The sequence below is a fragment of the Salmo salar genome, chromosome ssa09 (assembly GCF_905237065.1).
Source record: "Salmo salar chromosome ssa09, Ssal_v3.1, whole genome shotgun sequence".
NCBI classification, from domain to species: domain Eukaryota; kingdom Metazoa; phylum Chordata; class Actinopteri; order Salmoniformes; family Salmonidae; genus Salmo; species Salmo salar.
Window position 1 is genome coordinate 118682751 of NC_059450.1, and position 21725 is coordinate 118704475.

At 42.1% G+C, this 21725-nt stretch overlaps 1 protein-coding gene across 2 annotated transcripts in view; it reads left to right on the top strand.

Annotated features, from left to right (window-relative positions):
• The first annotated feature begins 8896 nt into the window (after positions 1–8896).
• LOC106612691 (glucagon receptor) overlaps positions 8897–21725 on the top strand; it is a 37017-nt gene continuing 24188 nt past the window's right edge. The window contains exons 1-2 of one of the 2 annotated variants that reach the window (XM_014214105.2): positions 8897–9500; positions 10650–10774. The gene's annotated coding sequence lies outside the window, so the exon portion shown is untranslated. The remainder of the gene's footprint in view (positions 9501–10649; positions 10775–21725) is intronic. The other variant, XM_014214104.2, reaches the window with a different exon arrangement.

The window sequence follows — 21725 nt, forward strand, 5'->3', positions numbered from 1 at the left end:
GCAATGGCATGGAAAAAACATTGATTCAACCAGTTTTATTCCCAGTGAGGTGGTGTGGAAAGATGATTCTCTTCCTCAATAGTCAAATCACATGAAAAAAAATTGTATTTGTCTCATGCGCTGAATACCACAGGTGTAGACTTTACTGTGAAATGCTTACTTACGAGGCCTTTCCCAACATAGAACAATTAAAAAGTATTTTTTATTTGTTTTGCTAAATAATGGTAACTCAAAAAAATAACAACAGCGAGGCTATGTGTGTGTGGTGTCAATATGCGAGTGTGTGTGTTTACTTTTTGTGTGAGCATATGTAGTGTGTGTGTGTGTGTGTGCGTGCGTGCGTGCATGCGTGCGTGTGTGTGTGTGCGTGCATGTGTTGGAGTGTCAGTGTAGTATGTGTGAGTGTGTGGGTAGAGTTCAGTGAGTGTGCATAATAGAGTCAGTGCAAGAATGTCAGTGAAAAGAAAACGTGTGCACCGAATTCTACTAGATGAAAAGCCGAAATGAGTATGATATTTCAACAGGAGAACGGCAAGATGACAGAAATCTGTCAGTCATTGTGAGAGGACATAATTTCTGTATGTGAATCCATGACAACAATGACGGAAAAATCGAATTATCTCGAGGGACAATCAAGACGGAACAACATTGTTGTGGACGGAAAACCCACCACCGGCCCAGGTGACAGGCCCAAGCCAAAAGTGGTCAAGTTTCTGAGGTTCAAGGACAAGGTAGCTGTTGTGGAAAGAGCCAAGAACTTGAGAGGAAAGTACATAATCCTCAAAGAGGACTATCCTGAAGCTGTGCGCCAGAAGAGGAAATAACTTATCCCAGCCATGAAAACTGCCAGAGCGCTTGGGGACATTGCTTACATCAGCTATGACAGGCTCATTGTCCACCCTCCCTCCCAAAAGCCTGGAAGGGATGAGAGAGCCAAGCCTATGGGTTCATAGCTTCAACCTCGCAGCACACACACACACAACCACACACCAACTGATTATTGGACTGCTGAATGTTTTTTTTTCTCTTTCTTTGTTTGCTCTTTTCCATATTATGTCTATCTCTGATAAACTACCCAGGAAAGGGCTAAAAAATAGACCATATGACAATAAGAAGATTGAGGGAGCTGTATAGTTACATTTCAGTGCAGCCTTTGATATTATTGACCATAACCTGTTGTTGAGAAAACGTATGTGTTATGGCTTTTCAACCTCTGCCATATTGTGGATTCAGAGCTATATATCTAATAGAACCCCTTTTCTTTAATTAAAGCTTTTCTAATGTCAAACATGTAAAGTGTGGTGTACCGCAGGGCAGCTCTCTATGCCCTCTACTCTTTTCTATTTTTTTACCAATGACCTGCCACTGGCATTAAACATTGTTCAACCATACTGTATATACCCATCAGCAACCACAGCTAATGAAGGCACAAAAACCCTTAACAAAGAGTTGCAGTCAGATTTCCAATGGGGTGGCCAGTAATAAACTGGTCCTGAATATCTCTAAAACTAAGATAATTGCATTTGGTACAAATCATTCCATAAGTTCTAGACCTCAGCTGAATTTGGTAATGAATGGTGTGGCTGTTGAACAAGTTGAAGGGACTAAATTACTTGGTGGTACCTTAGATTGTAAACTGTCATGGTGAAAACATAAGGATTCAATGGTTGTAAAGATGTGGAGAGGTCTGTCCGTCATAAAGAGATGCTCTGCTTTATTGAAACCACACTACACAAAGCAAGTACTGCAGGCTCAAGTTTTATCGTATCTTGATTATTGTCCAGTCATGTGGTCAAATGCTGCAAAGAAAGACCTACAGTAGTTTAGCTGCAGCTGGCCCAGAACAGAGCGGCACGTCTTGCTCGTCATTGTAATCAGAGGGCTAATATCAATACTATGCATGCCAGTCTCTCTTGGCTAAGAGATGAGGAAAGACTGACGGCATCACTTCTTTTTTTTTTTTGAAACATTAATGTTGGAAATTCCAAAGTGTTTGCATAATCAACTTATACACAGCACTAACACACACACTTACTCAACCAGACATGCCACCAGAGGTCTTTTCACAGTCCCCAGGTCCAGAACAAATTCAAGGAAATGTACAGTTCTATACAGAGCCATGATTGCATGGAAATACCTTATATCTCATATTGCGCAAGTGAACAGCAAACCTGGTTTCAAAAAACAAATAAAGCAACACCTCATGGCACACCGCCTCTCCCCCACGTGACCTACTTTGTCAGGGCTGGCTCAAGGAAGCAGGAGAGGTAGAGTCAAGCGCAGGAGACAGTAAATTCTTGAACACACTTTAATCCGTATGCACAAAAAATAAAGACAGTCCAAACACGGCAGGGCAGGGCAGGGCGCCAAACAGATACCACGCTCCAAAACCCTTATTAGACGTCCAAAATAGACGTCCAAAATGCCCATAAATACCTCTGCGGTGATAAAACACAAAACGACCACAGGCAGAGGGAAAAAAACACACGTTCCTCAAGATTCCACAAACTTGACAAGGAACATAATCACGCACAAACACAGACATACCTTACTAAACTAAATACCCCCCCCTACTAATAACTAAACCAAAACAGGTGCGTGCCTACCTAGACCTAACCAACAGAAAGTGAAACAAAAAGGATCGATGGCAGCTAGTAGGCCGGCGACGACGACCGCCGAGCGCCGCCCGGTCGAGGAGGGGCGCCACCATCCGTCGGTGTCGTGACATACTTGTTGTGTGTATGTACTGACATGTATGTGTAACTGATAGATGCGCACACACACACTACATGTTACTGTTTTTAAATGCATTTTTTGTTATTTGTCGGACCTCAGTAAAACTAGCAGTAGCCATTGGTGTCGGCTAATGAGGATCCTAATAAATCAATCAAATCTAAAGTATACTCGATTTTCTACATTTCATATACTATAAAACTTTGTTTTTTCACATACTCAAACGGCCTACTATTTAGGATGCAAGTATGGGTATTTGGACATGGCCAATTCCATGAGGAATTTCATCAGTGCAGTACCCTTTAGACTAAATGGATGAATGTCCTGTATTTAGTCCTTATGTTTGTTCTTTCTCCATCTGTGTTGCACTGTCACATTGAAATCCCACAGGGAAAAGTATGTTTATTGTTGACTTAAACACTGTTGTTGGCTAAATCCAACAAGTTGAAGGACCAATCGATATGGCCTGTCACTTGAAATTATATCAACAAATTTGACATCCAAATGTCATGACACCTTGGGACCACAACTTGTCACATAGTTCATAGAACTGCAGAGTCTAATGTGGTGCATTCATCTACATGGCTCCAGCTTCTAACATAAATTCATGGTCATTCGTGTTCCAGGCTGTATCACAACCGACTGTGATTGAGAGTCCCATAGGGTGGCGCACAATTGGCCCAGCGTCGTCAGGGTTTGGCCGGTGTAGGCCGTCATTGTAAATAAGAATTTGTTCTTAACTGACTTGCCTAGTTAAATAAAGGTTACATTTAAAAATGTAAAAATTAAAACTCCATCAACAAAGAACAACCAATATTTGCATTGTTTTTCAGTCAGAGGTTATTTAACAGTACAATGGCATTTTGACTTGGTAAAACCTGACAATAAATACATTTAGGATCTTTGTTTCCATTTAGGATCTTTAGTTTCCATTTAGGATCTTTGTTTCTAAACACCAGTATTATATACTGGTGTTTGTTTGCTTTATCCATGGTTTCTTCCAGGGGACGACATGCGAAATGTAAACCGTTCTTTACTGTACAAACACAGCTTAATCACCAGGACACTTGAGATTCAGGGTCTAGGAAGGTGCTACAGTTCAATTTCTTTGAATATGAGGCATGAAGGGTAGGCATGGCTGGGGAGGCACACAGCACTGCCACTTTATTTGTTTCATGCGTTGTCCCCCCTGCTTAAGATTTATCACTTTTACTCTGCTCACTGGCTGGTTCCTATAATGGAAACCTCAGGCTCCTCAGTGAGAGGGAAAAGAGAAAGGAAAGGGGATCCCTAGTCAGTTGTACAACTGAATGCATTAAAATGAAATGTGTCTGCCGCATTTAACCCAAGAGGGAGATTCTTTAGTAGTTTTATCTCTGTTGTTAAAGGCAGTCAATCGTCTGGATTCTGAGGATCCAAACTAGAGAAGTACCGTATGTCTAATTGGAGAAGAATTGGTTTGTCTTTTTATTTGTCTGAGTTCCACACATGGTTAAGACTTTGAACAAACAGCAGAGAGCGACAGTATGTTCTCATGGGTGATTCATAGATTGTGCTTCGTCTTACATTAGGGGTCATGTATGCCATCACAATGAATAAGGGATGCACTACACTGGATTGCCATTGACATTGCAACGAGACTCATTGGAAAAATGCCTCCCCTGCTGTATTCTTACGGCGGGGGCGTGAGACCGACTGTATGCTAATGAAACATTGTCACCATCTGTTGTGTGTCAGGTAGGACGGGCAGCACTTGAACAAGAGACCCTGAGAGGAGATTTTCCTATCCGATTTCCTTGAATGGTTCTGAATCGAGAACATCTCGAGTCCATTTGAATGTATGGCACTCAATCTCATTTCAAATGAGGCAGAAATGGGAGCGGCTACTGCTATGTGCCCTTACATTTGCCTCGGAGCCCAAACGCTGTGCAGCCAGCAGTGTGTTTAATAACCTGCAGCCGACATGCTGTTTTATGGGCGAACAGGGGTCAATTTCCCTATCTTTCTCTTGATAATTAAGCATAAGCACTCCTGTACTTCGTTTTGGGACATTTATGAGACAATGTCATTGTAGAACCTTGAATAGAGTCAGTGAGGATAACATACACTTAGTCACGTAGCCATGTCACATAGACAGGATGTCATTTATTCATTAGGTATGATAAATAGATATTCCCTGGATTTCTCATGGGCCAGTGGAATAATCAAGTGGAACATTTCTCAAAGAAAACACCAGAAGAACCATAACCACAGACATAAAAGTTGTGTCAACCCCATGACATGTATGATTATGGAGCTGAATATCCCTCTTTGTGTGGTGCATCTAAAGATAACAGTGACTTAACCCTGGCACTTTAAATAGTGGTGACCTCAATTCATCTCATCATAACTCAGTTTAAATACACTTGAATACCAGCTGTATTTATTTTCCTAGGGAGGCACTGTTGACGGCATAATCTTAAGCAATGCAGTTGCCTCATTAAGAAAATACTGAAAAGAAAGCGTGAAAAATGTCCATGTTAAAGGTTGCTTTTAAAACCTCTGATCAAAACACAACTATCCTACTGTCTTTTCATAGAGCAGGGCTGTCCAACCCTGTTCCTGGAGAGCTACCTTCCTGCAGGTTTACACTCTAACCCCAGTTGTAACCAGCCTGATTCAGCTTTCAACCAGCTAATTACTAGAATCAGGTGTGCTAGATGAGGGATGAAGTGAAAACCTACAGGGCGATAGCTCTCCAGGAACAGGGTTGGACAGCCCTGTCCTAGAGCAGAGGTCAATGCAGAAAAAGTCTGAGGCATTTTATTTAATTAAGATTGCAATCAATGGGAAATGCCACATTTCCCTGTGAGAGTACAGTCCTGGATTTGCGCGAAACATAAACATTTTGGTCTTCACACAGAGGCATGGTTTTTGTTTGGGTGTTGACCTCTCTACCTGTTCCTCCATGAAACACTCTCCATATGATGCTAACTTGGTGATTTTTCCCTCAAATATCAACCAGGCAGTAAATGGTGGACCACTCTTTAATGTCTGAGCCCTATTTACGAGATATCTGAAGTATATACTGTGTACATGTACCACGTTGACCTGTGAGTACTGCATTTTCTCACACAGCAATCAATGGTACAAATTCCCATCTCCTGCAGGTTTAAAACTTTCCGGAAAGCACTTTACATTTAAATATTCCAGCCATCCACGGTTCAATATGGTTGGGTTGATTACCATTTCTGATAATACCTGACTGCTTTTCCTGATAAAAGTCGATATCATTTCCCCAACACTGACGTCAGTACATTAGTAGAGTCAATGTATTGACGTAAGGTTATGATTCAAGCTGGTTTTAGCGCTTGACAAAAAGGATGGCTATCAGCCAACACATTCATAATCCACCCAACAATCCCCCTGTGGCCAGCTCAAGGACAGCCTTCCAATGGTTCCTGGTCTACTGGATTTTACTGCGCTTCAGTGCCTTATTGATTAAGTTGATAATTTACTGAATGTTGTAAAAAGTCAACCTTTAGGGCGGGGATCATCAACTATATTCAGCCGTGGGACAATTTTATTCTTGAGGGGATGGTCAGGGAGCCAGAACATAATTACAAATAATTAGTAGACTGCAAATTGAAGCATAAACAGATAAAATGTTTGACTAAAACATAATCATTTCAAACCATTCCTAAATGTTTATATGATCACGTGTCTCTCTATTATGGTTGGGAATACTTGGGAACGGATTTCTTGGTCTTTCATGTCCAACAATGAAAACTTACTCAGAAAACTTGGGGGGCCAAACAACTTGGCCCGAGGGCCGCCATTGGTGAACCCTGCTTTTGTTATCCAGGAATGGATCAAGTTCATCTCAATCAGGAGGAGGGTGGGAGTTCCTGGAGACAAGAGAAAAACACATGCCGCAAGCCTCAATGCTTTCATTCCAATCACTCATTGAATCATTTGTCTCAGGATGGTTGCAGTGGGCCAGATCAGCTTCCTCTCTTGTACTGAGAGTCAGAGGTGTGAATCTGACATACAGTATGCTGGTCTTCCAGCACCTGAGATGGGCAGCAGAGCTCCAAATGAAGCTGCTATGAAGCTCATGCATGCAGCAGCTGCCAGACTGCCACTTGCCAGTTGGAGGACTTTGGCCTGCAGCCACACAGCAACATTCAGCCTGCATCCCTAATCATCCCTGACAAATGATCCCGCCCAGCATTGGGACGTTTCCACTTCTGATGTCTGACATGGGTTCTATGTTTCTCATGTGTTTCCCCTGCATATCCTGATCTTGTCATCTTTCCAGCCAGAGGAGATGATATCCTTCTATTACTATGTCTCCCAGTTTGTAATACTGGATCACTCTCAAGGCAACATTTATCCAAGCTTAGTGAGTTATTCAGCTGTCTCCTGCGCTAATTTATAACGTGCTCTCTTGACAAACACTATGACTGGTGTCATGTCAGCTGTCAGCAGCACCAGCCTCAGCTGCAGGAGTAACAAGACACATCTTGTGAAATGCTTGAGCCTGAGCATTGTGCCAAGAGGGCTTCTGTGGGCTGCCATTGTTACAGTGTGTTCAGGCAGAGACTTAGCCACCAAAAGTCTCTCCGACTGCTGTCGCAGGTCTTGTTTCTTAAACATGCATACTCCACTCGATGTCACAGTATCCAACTCTACTTGTACATAATATCATAATCCTCTCATTATTCCTCTCTTGCTATTTCTCACTAGCTACCTGCCGCTATTCCCTTCCTTGCACCCCGCCTTCTCTCCCCCTTCCCTTTCTCCTTAAATCTGCAAAGTAAGAACTTGGCAGCTCTCTTCTGACCTGGGTGAACCCTCTAAATTGTGATGCACTGGTTCCCTTGGATTGTTGTGCAGACATCTGTGAGGCTCTGTAAATCAGGCCTTTTCCCTTGTACTGCTGCAGGAGGTGGTACTGGAGGTTCCTTTTGCCTTGTGATGGCCATGGTGCTGAGAATTGCTACAACGGTTTGTTTCTGTTTATCCTGATACACCCCAAAGTTGCTATTGTTCGAAATTAGAGATGGTGGGTGAATGAGGATTTGGGAAGTAAGCCATGCTGCTTTTGTGCCATCCATAACATTAATTCCCGCACCCCAGCAATGAAAATGATATTTTGAGAATGTTTCCTCTCTCCTTTCCTCTCCTGACATAGCTATGCTGCTCTTATTTCTCAAGTCTTGACATACACAGTCCTTGATCGATATGCCTGGAGATGAAACAGTGGAGTTACCACTTCACAGTGCTCCCCCCAACCCACCTCTGACCCGTGCTAAGGGTGAATGATGGCTATTGAAACAAAGCTCAGTCTTTCATTCATCCCCATGAGGAAAAACAAACCAAGAACCAACAGTAGGCTAAGCTAGCAGGGTGATTAACCGTAATTGACTCGGGGGCCCCTTCTCTCCCATTCATCCCAATCAGCGTTGGAGCCCCAGAGCAGTGCTGGAACATGCAGCTGCAATCCATCACTTAACGAAGCGCACTGCAAAAACAACAGCAGAGACAGCTTATCAGAGAATCACCCAGTGTCCTCCCAGAAGTGTGCTGAGATAAATAATGGCTGTCAGAGATAATGGTGGTCACACACAAAGCATGTTTCCTGGTAGAGAGCTATAGACAGAATACAAGGGAATAGGTTGAATGGATAGATAATGATCTCATTGATAAAGAGAGGGAGTTACTCATATTACTCAGAATACCTGTTGGTAGCTTTTGCTAGTTGGGAGTGTTATGACAACAATTGTGTGCTGGCAAAACAAGGAAGGTTCATGGATTAATTAGTCACTTCTTTACCATGAGGGGTGGAGGGCCAACTTCACAATAAATATCATTCCTTAGCAATACACTGAGGTATCCCTGTATGCCCAAGAATGTGAGGGTGGAAAGTCACCCAACTGGTTGACATTGAACCCTGCCCATTGGCCATTGTAACCCTGAACGAGTTTGTTGCTGGTATGTTGGGTCTAGTGTGGGCGGTCATGTGGGATTGGAGAGATAGGTTTTGATGTGTAAACAGTCACATTACCTTTGTGTGGTCAAGTGTGCGTGAGAACATGAACAAACATCGAAACAATACGTTGCGAAACAAACAGTGTGATTCTGGCACGGTTAATATTCAATGAATTATGGTTTGTTTAGTAAGACAGTAAAGATTCAAGTATTCTGGTCTTTTGACCTCTGAATATCCTTAATCCAGGGTCATTCTCTGATCAATTTAAAATATAAAATACTTCACATAAATATTTGGTCTTTCCAATTTGTTTTGCTTTGAAAATGAATACTGAAGACCCGTCGCTGTACCTTTTAAAGGGGCAATCTGCAGTTACTTACATACATTTTTGGAATGTTAAATTAATGATAAAGCTTAAACCCATTGATTCTTGGAGAGTTTAACCTTTTACCAAAACAGTGAATTGTGAAAATGCTTTGTTATGGTTTCAACTGCGTGAGCGACATCATTTTCCAATTGTATAGTGTTTCGTGCATTTCTGAGCGCCCAGCGCAGTCGACAGAGAGTGGGCGAGCCGTGTGCTAATTTGGTTCAATTCCCTGCAGAGTGGTTTTAAGCTTCACAAGTATTTCAGTGCTACTGGTGGAGGCACCTCTGTATCACAAACCTTATTGATTCCTCTACATACGTGTAATTTTGAAATACGCTCTGTATTTGCAGTTTAAAGGCCATTTCACTTGCGCACGGGATCTAGACAAGTAACCTTCACTGAAAAGAAATGATTCCCAGAACGGTAAGATAATGCTTTCATTATGAATTTCAGTGATAGTGTTTATTAATGGTCTAAATTACATTGGCTGGAAACTTTGTAGTCTGCATTGATAGATGCACTTTTGCGCATAAATTATCTAAAATATATATATTTTTTAAGTGGTTTAGCGCAGTGTGAGGCACATGAGCCACTTGCTAATAATTGTGCATAATTTGCCCAATTATTGTGTAACGTGATTATCATTCAGTGACTTCAGGCGTCCAGGCTTATGCAATGTTATTTAACATCAGAAAGCAGACTTGCGCCTGGAGACATGTATATTCGGCTTAATAAAAAAAAATGTATTGATCATTATCACAGTAACAATTGAATAGAAATAGTAGACAATATTATTATTATTTGTTGTTGTAGTAGTAGCTGTAGTGGTAGTAGTAAGCCGAGTGATATTTATATGATTATTATCCTATTATGTAGAGTAGACTTTATATTTATATGTTATACTTTATAGTTTATGCTATCACCGCAAAATCTACGCGGAGAGCAAAAAAATTCAAGCCCCTTGGGAGCTGCCATTGAGTTAAATTAGAAGTGCCCATCCAAGAAGGCTCAAGGTCAAATCACGTTATATCTACAGTAACTTTGATTGGACTGACTTTCAAAATCTTAGCTAGCAAACTAGCAGTTATCATCATGAATGAAGTCGACAATCTACTGGCAAATTATTTTCAACCCTTGTCATAAGAAGTCAAATGATTGATAAAACTATCGGTGCTCATCGGCCTTTGGACATAAACATTGCACAAAGAGTTGGAAATCGCAAATTCAACAATGGATGGAGGGAATCAGGAATCAGTGGCTAACTGCAAGCATTGCAAAGCAATCACTAGCTTGCTATTCAGTGAAGTGGATGTGTGGTCCAAGTCTGGGTTTAAGGGTCTTTTTTACAAGTTTGGAAGGATAAACATTCAACATTGGCCATGCTGTCAATCCAGCATGACTTCTGCCGCTTTCAAAACAACTGGAAACTCAGAACTGGGAAATCTCAGACCTCAGTCAAGACAACTGGGAATACATTTTGAAAGGTCATACAACTCAGAATTCCAAGTCGGGAACTCTAGAGCTCCGACCTGAAGGTCACTAACTTCATGATTTGACCTTGTTTTTTTCAAGTCCCAGTTGTCTTGAAAGCACCATAAATCCAGAGAATGCCAGACATTGACAAAGTTTGATGACAAAATGTGCCCACAAAGGAACGCAGCTCCACCTTCCTGTTCAAGTGAGCACAGCACAACAAGGTGAGTCCAAAAATGTCTTGTATGCTGCTGCATAAATTATGTAATATGCCAGGGATGTGTGTATACCATCGCTAAAAAAGTAATACTAAGTGTAGCTTGTGTAGTAAGCTGTTAGTAGCCATTTCCCCCTCATACTTTAGCCTACTGTTCTGACTTGGTGGTGCACATGTAGCCTATAGCCTGTTATAGAGAAATGTAATCTTTGAATATTGTAAGAGCTTTCATTGTATGCTTATATGCCCCCTTTATTTATCCTACGGTTCTGACTTGGTGTACAGGGAGAATACTGTAAGAATGGCCCATGTTCTGAATTTTGTCGCTGTACATTTCAAAAGGGCTGAACAAATAGTTATATTGACTACGTCCGTCCTGGCTCGCTCCTTAATGTCTTAATCGAAATTGCCTCTAATCTGCTCGTAGTCCCTTTATGCCATAGTTTGTGACCGACCGCCTTGATCCGGTCTTACGTAGCAACATTTGAAATTGTGTTTTTTACATTGGATAAAAGCAGACACAGAGCTACAAAATGGTATATCATACACTGCATTTTAGGAACAATAATTCTGCTTTGAAAGTTGATCAACTTTTAACCTCACTTTTGAGAAAATGGCCTTTGAATATTTTGGTGCCTACTGGAGAGCTCTTCTTTGTCTACACCCATTAAGCATCATTCACACCCTCTTAAGCTTTAGTCCCACCCAACTCTTTAAGGGTTGATCCGAGCATTAAAATTGCTACGTCTATCAACAGTTGTCGCAGTGACATTCTAACAACAACAACAGTCAAACACCCAAGCTAACTGGCTAACTGGCTAACATTGGCTAGCTTGCTAGCTACTTCCAGACACAAATGAGAAAATGGCTCACTGACCATTTTACTCCCCCTAGCAGCTGGTTAGGCTGTTTTTATGTTATCCAGAGCGTTGGTGACTGCAACTGTGCTGCTGGCAACAATTAAAACATTTTTGCCAACGTTTACTGACACGACACTGGCCATATTCAACAGGCGTTCATAAATTCATCAGTTATTCTGCGCTCTGGCACACTCAGACGAGATTTCTCTGTAATCGGAGTAGATAGCCAGAGCGAATTTACCAGCTACGTCTATCAACAGTTGTCGCAGTGACATTCTATTGAAATGGTTACTTGCATAGTGGAGTCTTTTGTTAAGAAGTGTAGCTAGCTAGCTAGCCAGGTAAACAATGAACCATAATCCCAACTCATGACGTTACTACCCTGCATGAATCTGCAGGTAGCTAACCAACCAGGTTCAATGTTAGCTAGCTAACATTAGGCTATATCTAGCAAAGCAAATGGCTCTGAGATACAAATAATAAGATCAGACACGTAACGTTAGCTAGCGAGCCAGACAGTCAGCTAATGTTAGCTAGCTAGCTAACAGTACACTTTAACTTGAAATGAAAACGACTTTCTGTCAAAATTAGAAATGGGTAATATCTGAAAATGTAGCTAGCTTGACTGTCTTACTCATATACATAATGGATGGACGCCTATCCCTGTCACGGATGCCATGGTTGCCCATAGTTTGAAACAGGTGTTTTCTCCATCTCCTTAGCTATCATACTCTAATTCCACTGATTTCAAAACTCAGTCCTACAGAAAGTGGAGCAACACTTATGCAGTTCTACTACGTGATACATAAAAAAAAGCCGCGTTAGACAGGATTACCTACACATACTGACCAGCTCCAAACTCATCTCTCGGCATTTCCAGCCCACTCATTATCTCAGCCAATCATGGCTAGCATGGCTAGCGGAAAGGTTGCTGGCTTTTTCGGTGGCTAAACCAACTAGGCTCGTAATTTAACAATTTTATTTGTATATACAGATGGCATACAAGTCTGTTATTAAGGCACATGGAAGTTCACATGTTCCAGAAGGCATTTCTGCCAAAAAACGCATTTTGATTAAAGAAAAGTTTCCATTCAAATGGCTCTGCTGTGAAGTAGTGACCCGCGACATACGCCTAGTTTCCTGAAACAAGTCACATTTGTTTAAGCAAGTCAGCCATATCTGCTATGTTTGTTTAAAAGGCAGTAAATTAGGCTGAATGAACTGTTTCGCTGCCAGACAAGGCTTCGCTGATAGCCAGGTGTAGCAGTGGTAAGGTTTTGAGACTGCTGTTGGGACTCTGCTGTTGGGACAGCTTTATGTAGGCCCTAACAGTTTGTGGGCACCGTTTGTCACTGTTATAGTCCAATTAATGTATTATTCAGTGTTGTGTTGTGTAGTGGCTTTGCTGGCATGCATCTAAAAAAAAATGTGAGTTTGCCCCACGAAGATTTACATGTTAAAATCACAACTGATGATCACTATGATTTATGTTTAGAGATGTTAGTTCGGAGTAAAGTGTCCGTACAGTACTGAGAGCTGATAGGCACTCACAGATTTGGCTGAATGATAATACTGATGGACTGTTACATGTGTTTCTCTTCGCCCTCTGCTCTCCACCCTCCTGTTAGTGGTAGGGGCTTATGCAAACAAAAACCTTGGCTTCCATTGTCACGCAGTAAAAAATGATGAACAGTACTGTTCATAATTTTTTTTAGACCAGTGCTGTTTCCTAAACATCATCCCCAAACACAATCACCTCACTACCGTTGCCTTCTACTGGTAAAGCATGCAAGCAAGATGATAGTTCTTTTACTTATTGAACACGTGAGAAGAAAGCACTGGGTAACAGTTCAGCATGGCTTATTGCTTCTTCTTTCGTAGCAGGTGCTGTCAGAAAGTTACATGCAGTGCATGTACACATATTTGGTACTTGGACATCCAGATGTATTCATATTCACAGAGATTCACCACAGATACACATCAGCTTAGCAACTCACACGCACATATACAGACTCTCTCTCTCTCTCTCTCTCTCTCTCTCTCTCTCTCTCTCTCTCTCTCTCGCTGTCTCCCTGAGAGACGTGATCACGGAGGCCAGCTGTAGTAACAGTCCCGTTACGTAAAATGAGAGCTCTTTCTGTTGGGGGTGTCAGTGTTAATTGGGCTAGCACCTAATGGCTCTGTGTGCTCCTCTGTTAGAGACACAGACAGTTGTGTCATGTGTCTGTCAATGCACTGGCCCACGCACCTGACACCACTCAGAATGACAGGGTTGTGACATCAGGCCCTCCAGGGATGTGGTGCTAATGGGTTCAGTAATCACTGTTTAGAGCAAAGGAATTTTATACCAGCAGGGGCGTCTGGTTGCTGGGATATGCCACAGCTCCTATACTTTACAAGGAGTCCAGGAGTACATTGCTGTAATGCTTTGGTTGGCTTGGTAAACATCAGTGGCTTGCAATTTGTTTAAAGAGAATTCGCCGCAATACATGCAGACGGACACAGAATGGATGTCGTGAGCAAGTAAAATAGGTTATCTGAAGTACAAAGTAAAGTGTGTGTGGGCATTGCCCTATGGCACCTGAATGAAATAGATTACTGCCTTATTGTGTCCTGACCTATTTGTGCTAACAGTAAGCCAAAAGCCCAATATGTCTTATTTGATTTAATGGATTGTATTAAAATATGTGCATGTAAAATCTAGGAAGATTAGTCAATGCTTGATCAAGGTGTTCTACTTTTGAAGATTAGAAAATGTATCTGTTTCTTGAATGTTATCAATGATCTTCCAAACATGTTTTTTAGGATTTGTTTGTGATTTTCCATAATGGATAGTGTTTATGTACCGATATCAAGACGGGGAATTTCCTTTTTATCGGTTTGCCGTCTTGAAAATATAAGTAAACAACACAAACATCTTGTAGGTTATTAATGGTTTACTTTCCTAATTTCAATTACACGTGCAGTATAACTTTCCATTCAGTCATACCCATGATCTGATCAAGCACTCAGATTTAAAAAATCTAATTTGGTCAAAGAGGTCAGCATGAATGGGCAGAAGTCTATGGAGTCCCTAAGTTGTACAGAAAGTTGATCAGGGCAGGATAAAGGCCAGTAACGCCAACTTTCAGTCAGACAAGCATACATAAAGCATCTATGACCATCTTATGAGACACCACCCGGCATAGACAACAAGAAAACAACCTGACAACAGACAACAACAAAAAACAGAAAAGTTGCTTAAAACGTCCTATCCTGTCATTCACTATGGGACGTTCGCGTCTCGATTTGAAGGGAATACCTTAACTGGTATGTTATTGTTGCAGGTCTTTCTGTTGGCACTTCTACAGTACATGGGAACCCCACGAACAGTTCTCCCCTCATTTCCTTCCCCCTCTAACTTAGGTAGACTTCTAAATTGCCTGAAGGGTTTAATTTGTTTGTAATCCTCCTCTATGGGGATGTGCCAAGGCTGCAGCTGGGCTGAAGATAGACAGCGCATAGAGCTTTTCTTATCTGCGTCGTGTAGAGAGGGAATCTATGAGGTATTAGTGCAAATATGATATCTGAATCTCTTGACCATTTTAAGGACGATATTGGGATGTGAAGCTACTCGCAAAGGTCCAGAAGTCCAACCTTGGGTTTATTCTTATAAGCTACAGAGTTCTCATGAATGTACTGGGGCTTTTACAACCTATTTTCTTGTCGCACCAATTGTTCATGTTAGATTCTTCTTTGATGAGTCTTTGGTCTTGACAGAGTAGGTGAAGTCCTATTTGTTCTGTTTACAGTAAGTAGGCTATTGCATTTATAAGGAAACATTTCTTCTCATGTTTACTCAGTACTCCATATTTCACCTTTGAACTTACTGACCTATGATTTTGACAGCCTAAGTTACTTCCAGGGAATGTCTGCTTAGTGATTGATTAACTGTCTTGCCAAGTCATGGCTGTCATGTCATGTGTTTAATTACTAATTAAAAGGACTAAGGCGCCACTTATGAGGAAATGGGTGAAATGTGCCTATCATCAAGAATTCAAGACAGAGAAAAATAAACTGGGGAATTTAATGACGCCTTCCCCTTTTATTTGGCAATGTGGTCGCCTCATGATTTATCAGGGAAAGATCGTAACGTAACCTATCTGTTATGAGATGTCAGACATGGCTATTGTTTGTTTAGCATTATGTGTGTGTGTGTGTGTGTGTGTGTGTGTGTGTGTGTGTGTGTGTGTGTGTGTGTGTGTGTGTGTGTGTGTGTGTGTGTGTGTGTGTGTGCATACATTTAATTTGTATAGCGCTTTTAATTACAGAGTTATCTCAAAGCTCTACTGAGGATATTTTTTACAATTATATAATAAAAAGAACATTTAGAATCAAGGCAAGTTAAATAGCGATAGTGGGCTTGGTGCTAAATACATTTTAGATTGGGACAAGGACTATCAAAAGTACATAGACACGGGAGCAGAAGGCTCGGTCCCCCATAGTTCGGAGATGTGACTTGGGGACTTGAAGCCTTATGGGAGTGGCGGGAGTGGAGAGTGCGAGGTGGCTGGCTGATTTAGATGACTTCGTTGATTTACGTGGGGCTCAATCCATCAAGGCTTTAAATACAAGCATGAGGATTTTATAGTCGATCCTGTAGTTGACCGGTAGCCAGTGGAGTTGGGCCAGGATTGGGGTGATGTGGTCTGATTAGGGCTGTTGCGGTGTCCATATTACCGCCACACCGGTGGTCACGAGTCATGAATGCAGTGGTTGTTCCACTGGATATTATAAGGTGAATGCACCAATTTGTAAGTCGCTCTGGATAAGAGCGTCTGCTAAATGACTTAAATGTAAATGTAAATTCCACGTGACCATTTAGTCACTGTAATTAGGCTTCTCCAAGCTCTGATGCTCCTGGCGGTCATTAGTAGCCTACCAAACGTTCTAATTACCTGGTACTCAGCACTCTATTGTCCCACTAATCACTCTGACATCAATGCAAATTGCAAAAATCTAATCAAACACTTCATGAGAGCCCATGAGCTCATGTTGCGCAACATTTCTATAGGCTATGCAATTTCAGGAGAAAACAGAGTGATGGGCTCTATTAAAAAGAGGAGGATCCCATCAGCTTTCTATAGGCTAGGCCTACTATATTTATTTCTCACCTCCCTAATATTGAGCACATTGCTTCCCTTTAAAACAGTAGTATAGCCTATCTAGCTGGTATGAAAATGAACCACTGGAAAAGCGTCCTCCATGCATTGATGACATGTATTTTTTCCCGCTGCCCCTGTTTCGATACAGGTGCATGATAATGGTCCATTCTAAATCAAAACAAATTTCACACTTATATTATTTAGTATATGTAACGACAAGATTAAATCAAGAATAGTTTGATGGGTGAAAATATTAGCCTATCACTTGTGAATTATATATTATCACTTGATGCCCAGCATAAAGCAGGAAACAATGTCTTTTTTTGCCACTTTTTCGAATCATAGTCACACACCTCATGTAGCCTAGCCCATAGGCCTATAGGTTTTGATAAGGTTTGTATCACAACTAAAGTGGTCAAATAACTTCTTAAAATTAAGCACATTAATCTGCTTTACAAGGGGTGTAGAGCCTAACTGGCCGCGCGTGTGTTTCAAGTTTGGGAAAGATCATTTTCACCATAAAAATGCACCTTTAGCCTCCCGAGTGGCGCAGCAGTCTAAGGCACTGCATTGCGGTGCTTGAGGCATCACTACAGGCCCGGGTTTGATCCCAGGCTGTGTCACAGCCGGCCGAAACCGGGAGACCCATGAGGCGGTGCACAATTGGCCCAGCGTCGTCCAGGTTAGGGGAGGGGTTGGCCGGCTGGAATTTCCTTGTCCCATGGCACTCTAGTGACTCCTTGTGGCGGGCCGGACGCCTGCAAGCTGACTCCAGGCACCAGCTGGACAGTGTTTCCTCCACACATTGGTGCGGCTGGCTTCCGAGTTAAGCGAGCAGTGCGGCCGTGTTTTTTTCGGGGGATGCATGGCTCTCGACCTTCGCCTCTCCTGAGTCCGTAGGGGAGCTTCAGCGATGGGCCAAGGCTGTAACTACCAATTGGATATCACGAAAAAGGGGTACAAGTTCCAAAAGAATAATGCACCTTGTGGCGAATTCCTGCATGGAGCCTTCACCGTGCGCTGCCACTTTAAGAGCGCATCAGCAGTCAGAAAGGAGGAAATAAAGATGGCTCTTCCGGCTCTCTGGGAGGTAACTCTCGGTTGGCGCGGCAGTTTGATTGGGGTGCGCAATGCTGCAGAAGTCTTCTCTATTTTCAGCGTGCTGAGTTTGTAAAGTGTTTAACTCGATCATCGGTATTACCTCTCTAGATCGGGGTTGTTATCTTTTGGGAACGCACCAGTTATTGATCGCATGGATAAGTAGCAACGTTGTTGCGAAGCTTTGACATACAAACAAACCATCAGACGGACAGACAGTGCAACTACAAGCCTGAAGTCAACAGCTAAGACCACACTCTCTCTCTATCTTCCCTCTATCGTTCCAGTGCTTTACACTGCAGCAGACTTTCTATTTTTTCAATGCGCTTCGCTTTGATGTTCAGTGTCGCTGGACTATTATTGCCAGAAGTATTTGGGTTTACATTGTAGTTAAAAGGGAGGTTGCTTGCAAGTTTATGGTGTATTGCTATTTGAACTGTATTGATGTGGGGTGATACTATTGACATGTGGCCAATAAGATTTTGGACATTTTAAGGCCTTTGTTTTGTCTATGAACACCCACATACCCCCCATTCATACCCTCTGCACTCCTCCATTGGGATGTAATACAGATTATTGCAAATCCTTTAATGTTGATGACTGTGTTCTTTCTTGTAAATTTGTTTCTATGAAGTTGCCGTTAAATTGCTCTGCCATTCTTATTGAATGAGTTATTATTGGTTGGGTTACCCCTGTGCTGTGATGTTTGTTTTATATGGTGTGTCTTAGCCAGTGGAGAGAAAATATATCTGGTAAACAGGCTACACTCTAGGCAGTCTCTTCTGCTGATGTGTGTGGGTCTGGTAGTGGTACTCTCTCTATCCTACTGTTTTCCTTTCGGCAGGGTTAAAACCTGCCTGGCACAGGTATTTTTACCCCCTCTAACAATACCGCTACAACCTTTATAATAAAAGCATTACATGCATAATCACATTTGTGGTCACTTTTGATGATGATGTTTTCCTGCTAATGGAACATTCGCGCTTATAGCCTACTGCCATGTGCACATTGCTGCGCTTATAATGTGAAGAGATAGCTTAATACTTTATCAACATTGAAAGCTAAACGTGTTGATCTGTTGTGTCAGCCACATTGCGTAAAAACTTTTTTTTATGGTAGTGTTTGTATTAATTTGGGAACTGTCGCATCCCACGACTCTCCCAGACTATGTTTGGAATATTTATTTCTCACACAGAATAGAATAGGTCAACTTTTATACTATGGGGATAGTAGATTGACATAGGATAGTGCTTTTCCTGTTCGTTAGGCCTACTCATCTTGTTGGCTGACGAAAAGTAAATGTGGACAGTTCTTCCAATATCTTCAATATGCACCTTGGAATTTGTTAAAGAAATGCGCAGTTGCGTCTTCAGTGTGTCTGTCTTTACTTGTAGCCTGTGAGAAAGAACTGATCACGTGATGGAGAGCCATTTGAGTGACAGGTGCTTCGGACCGTGCAGCACTCTGGGCCAAGGGCACAACGGCCACTGGCCGCAAAAGGCATGGATTGTTTTACGGTGCATTACGGCCACACAAAGGGGATGCCGCTGTGAAATTCGAGGGATTATCAAGGGATTGTCAAATTGTGAATGAGAGACTGATGAAGTGTGTACAGCCTGCGCAAGAAACAAAGCAGAGATCATGCCTTTCAAGAGCCTTTTTTCAAGTCATCATTAGAGTCGCATCATGCAGCGTTACAAAGTATTAAAAATCAAAACATATAATCCAACGTTTGTAGAACAACTAAAGTTACATTAATAACTCTAAATTAAGCATATAGGAGTACCTATTTCTTAATCACTCAACAAAGAATAGCCGCATGTGCGCACTTCCCTCAAATCGTTTGGAGAAAATATCCTTTCTATTTTATTCAGCTTTGTTCATTTGTATTCTTCGAACTATCAAATAAAATAATGCCAAGGAATTCTAAGCAAATCTTGTCTGCTAAATTAACTAGTGTAGTCCACAGCCATATGGCATAGCCAGATCAGGGTATGCTATTCCGTTCTTCTGAAATAGACTATTTAAACCTGTCAAGAATAAATCATGGTTTATTGTGGAGGTGTAGGTTATATTACATGGATTTATTGGACTTTTTTTTAAATATAGATGTTCCAAAGGTCTGCATCAGTGGCTTGTAGGCCAGGAGATGCTAAATGTGTTTGTTAATTAACCCTCAATTACCGTGAGACCCACAGTTATTTGCTTGACAATCACTGTCTGATGAAATTTTGTGCCCTAGGTCTGACTTTTTGGTCCTGGTCAGGACATTGGCAGCACTCTTCTGGATTAGTTGAGTCCTCTGGAGTGATTTGGCTTGGAGGCCCCCAAACAGCGTATTGCCGTAGTCAATCCGAGAGAAGATGAATGTGTGGATGAGTTTCTCTGCATCTGGCTGGGAGAGTGATGGTATGACCAGGGCAAAAAAACATGTTTTACATTTTGTTTTATGTCGGCATCGAAGGACAGAGAAGGATCAAACTTGACTCCTCAGCTGAAGATGACAGAGGACAAGTGGATGGCCTGGCCGCTGATGGTAGGGCAGATGTTTCCAGCACTGGTGACCTGCTTGGGTGTCCCAATAAGCATAGCCTCAGTCTTGCTACTGTTCAACTGGAGGAAGTTCTGACTTATCCCCAGTGGAGGCTGCTGAGGGCAGGACGGCTCATAATAATGTCTGGAACGGAGCAAATGGAATGGCATCAAACACATGGTAAGCATGTGTTTAATGTATTTGATTCCACTCATTCATTTCCAGCAGTTACCACGAGCCCGTCCTCCCCTATTAAGGTGCCACTAACCTCCTGTGATCCATACCCATGCGTGTGTGTGCTTTTGTATGGGTGCCCACATAGCCACGTGTGTGTGTCTACAGTATGTGCGTGGGTGCTTAGCAGCCTACTGTTTGGGTGTGCACAGGACCTACATGAGATGTAAGGAGAGTTGCATCTTTAGCCATCTTTGTATACATTCTCTTGGAATGTTATCAGCCCTGATGAACTTCTTGTGGAGACGTGTGGGTTAACTACCTTGTTCAGGGACAGAACGACAGATTTCTACCTTGTCAGCTCAGGGATTCAATCTTGCAACCTTTCGGTTGCTAGTCCAATGCTCTACCCACAAGGCTACCTGCCGCCCAGAGTTAAAGAGGAGAGTCAATGAAACCAACCATGGAAGTACATTGGAGCGAATTCAGGGGGGTAGCCCCGACCGGTACTCAAACCGATGTCCAGTAACTGTCAAGCCTACACCTTAACCATTACAGAACATTTCCTAGGATTTCCTACTAGCAGCAACACTAGTGGACAATGCTGGAAATACCAGTAATAGCATAATGCCTCAAAAGTGTCCCCAAACTTTTTTTATGAGACGTCAGACACTGTGTTTTATCATTATTCTGTGCCTGTGTGGGTGTGTGCTTGCGTGGGTATGCTGGCTTGCGTGCCTGTGCATATCTGCATGCATGTCTTTGCCCATTTCTGTGTACTTTGCCATATAGTATACCGGTATGTGTGCGATAACATGTGGAAATTACAGCTTTCTCTCTGAAGTAAAAATCACAGTGGTTACTATGTGGATCCCCCCCATCCCTCCCTCTCCTCCTCTACACAACAACATGATTGAAGATGGATGTCGCACAAGGAGAAGGGCCAAAGGGTCCACAGCTTCCTGTAACTTTCCTCTGCTCATCAGAGCTCTGATCTGCCTCAGAGATACTACAACAGCAGGAATTCAACAACAATTCCTCTCCTCTTCCCTTGTAAGCTATAGTACTGAATCTGACCCCAGCTTCTGAGTTTGAATGTCTGAATTTTAAAAGGCATTAATTATTCTTATCTCTGTAGCTTACGCCATC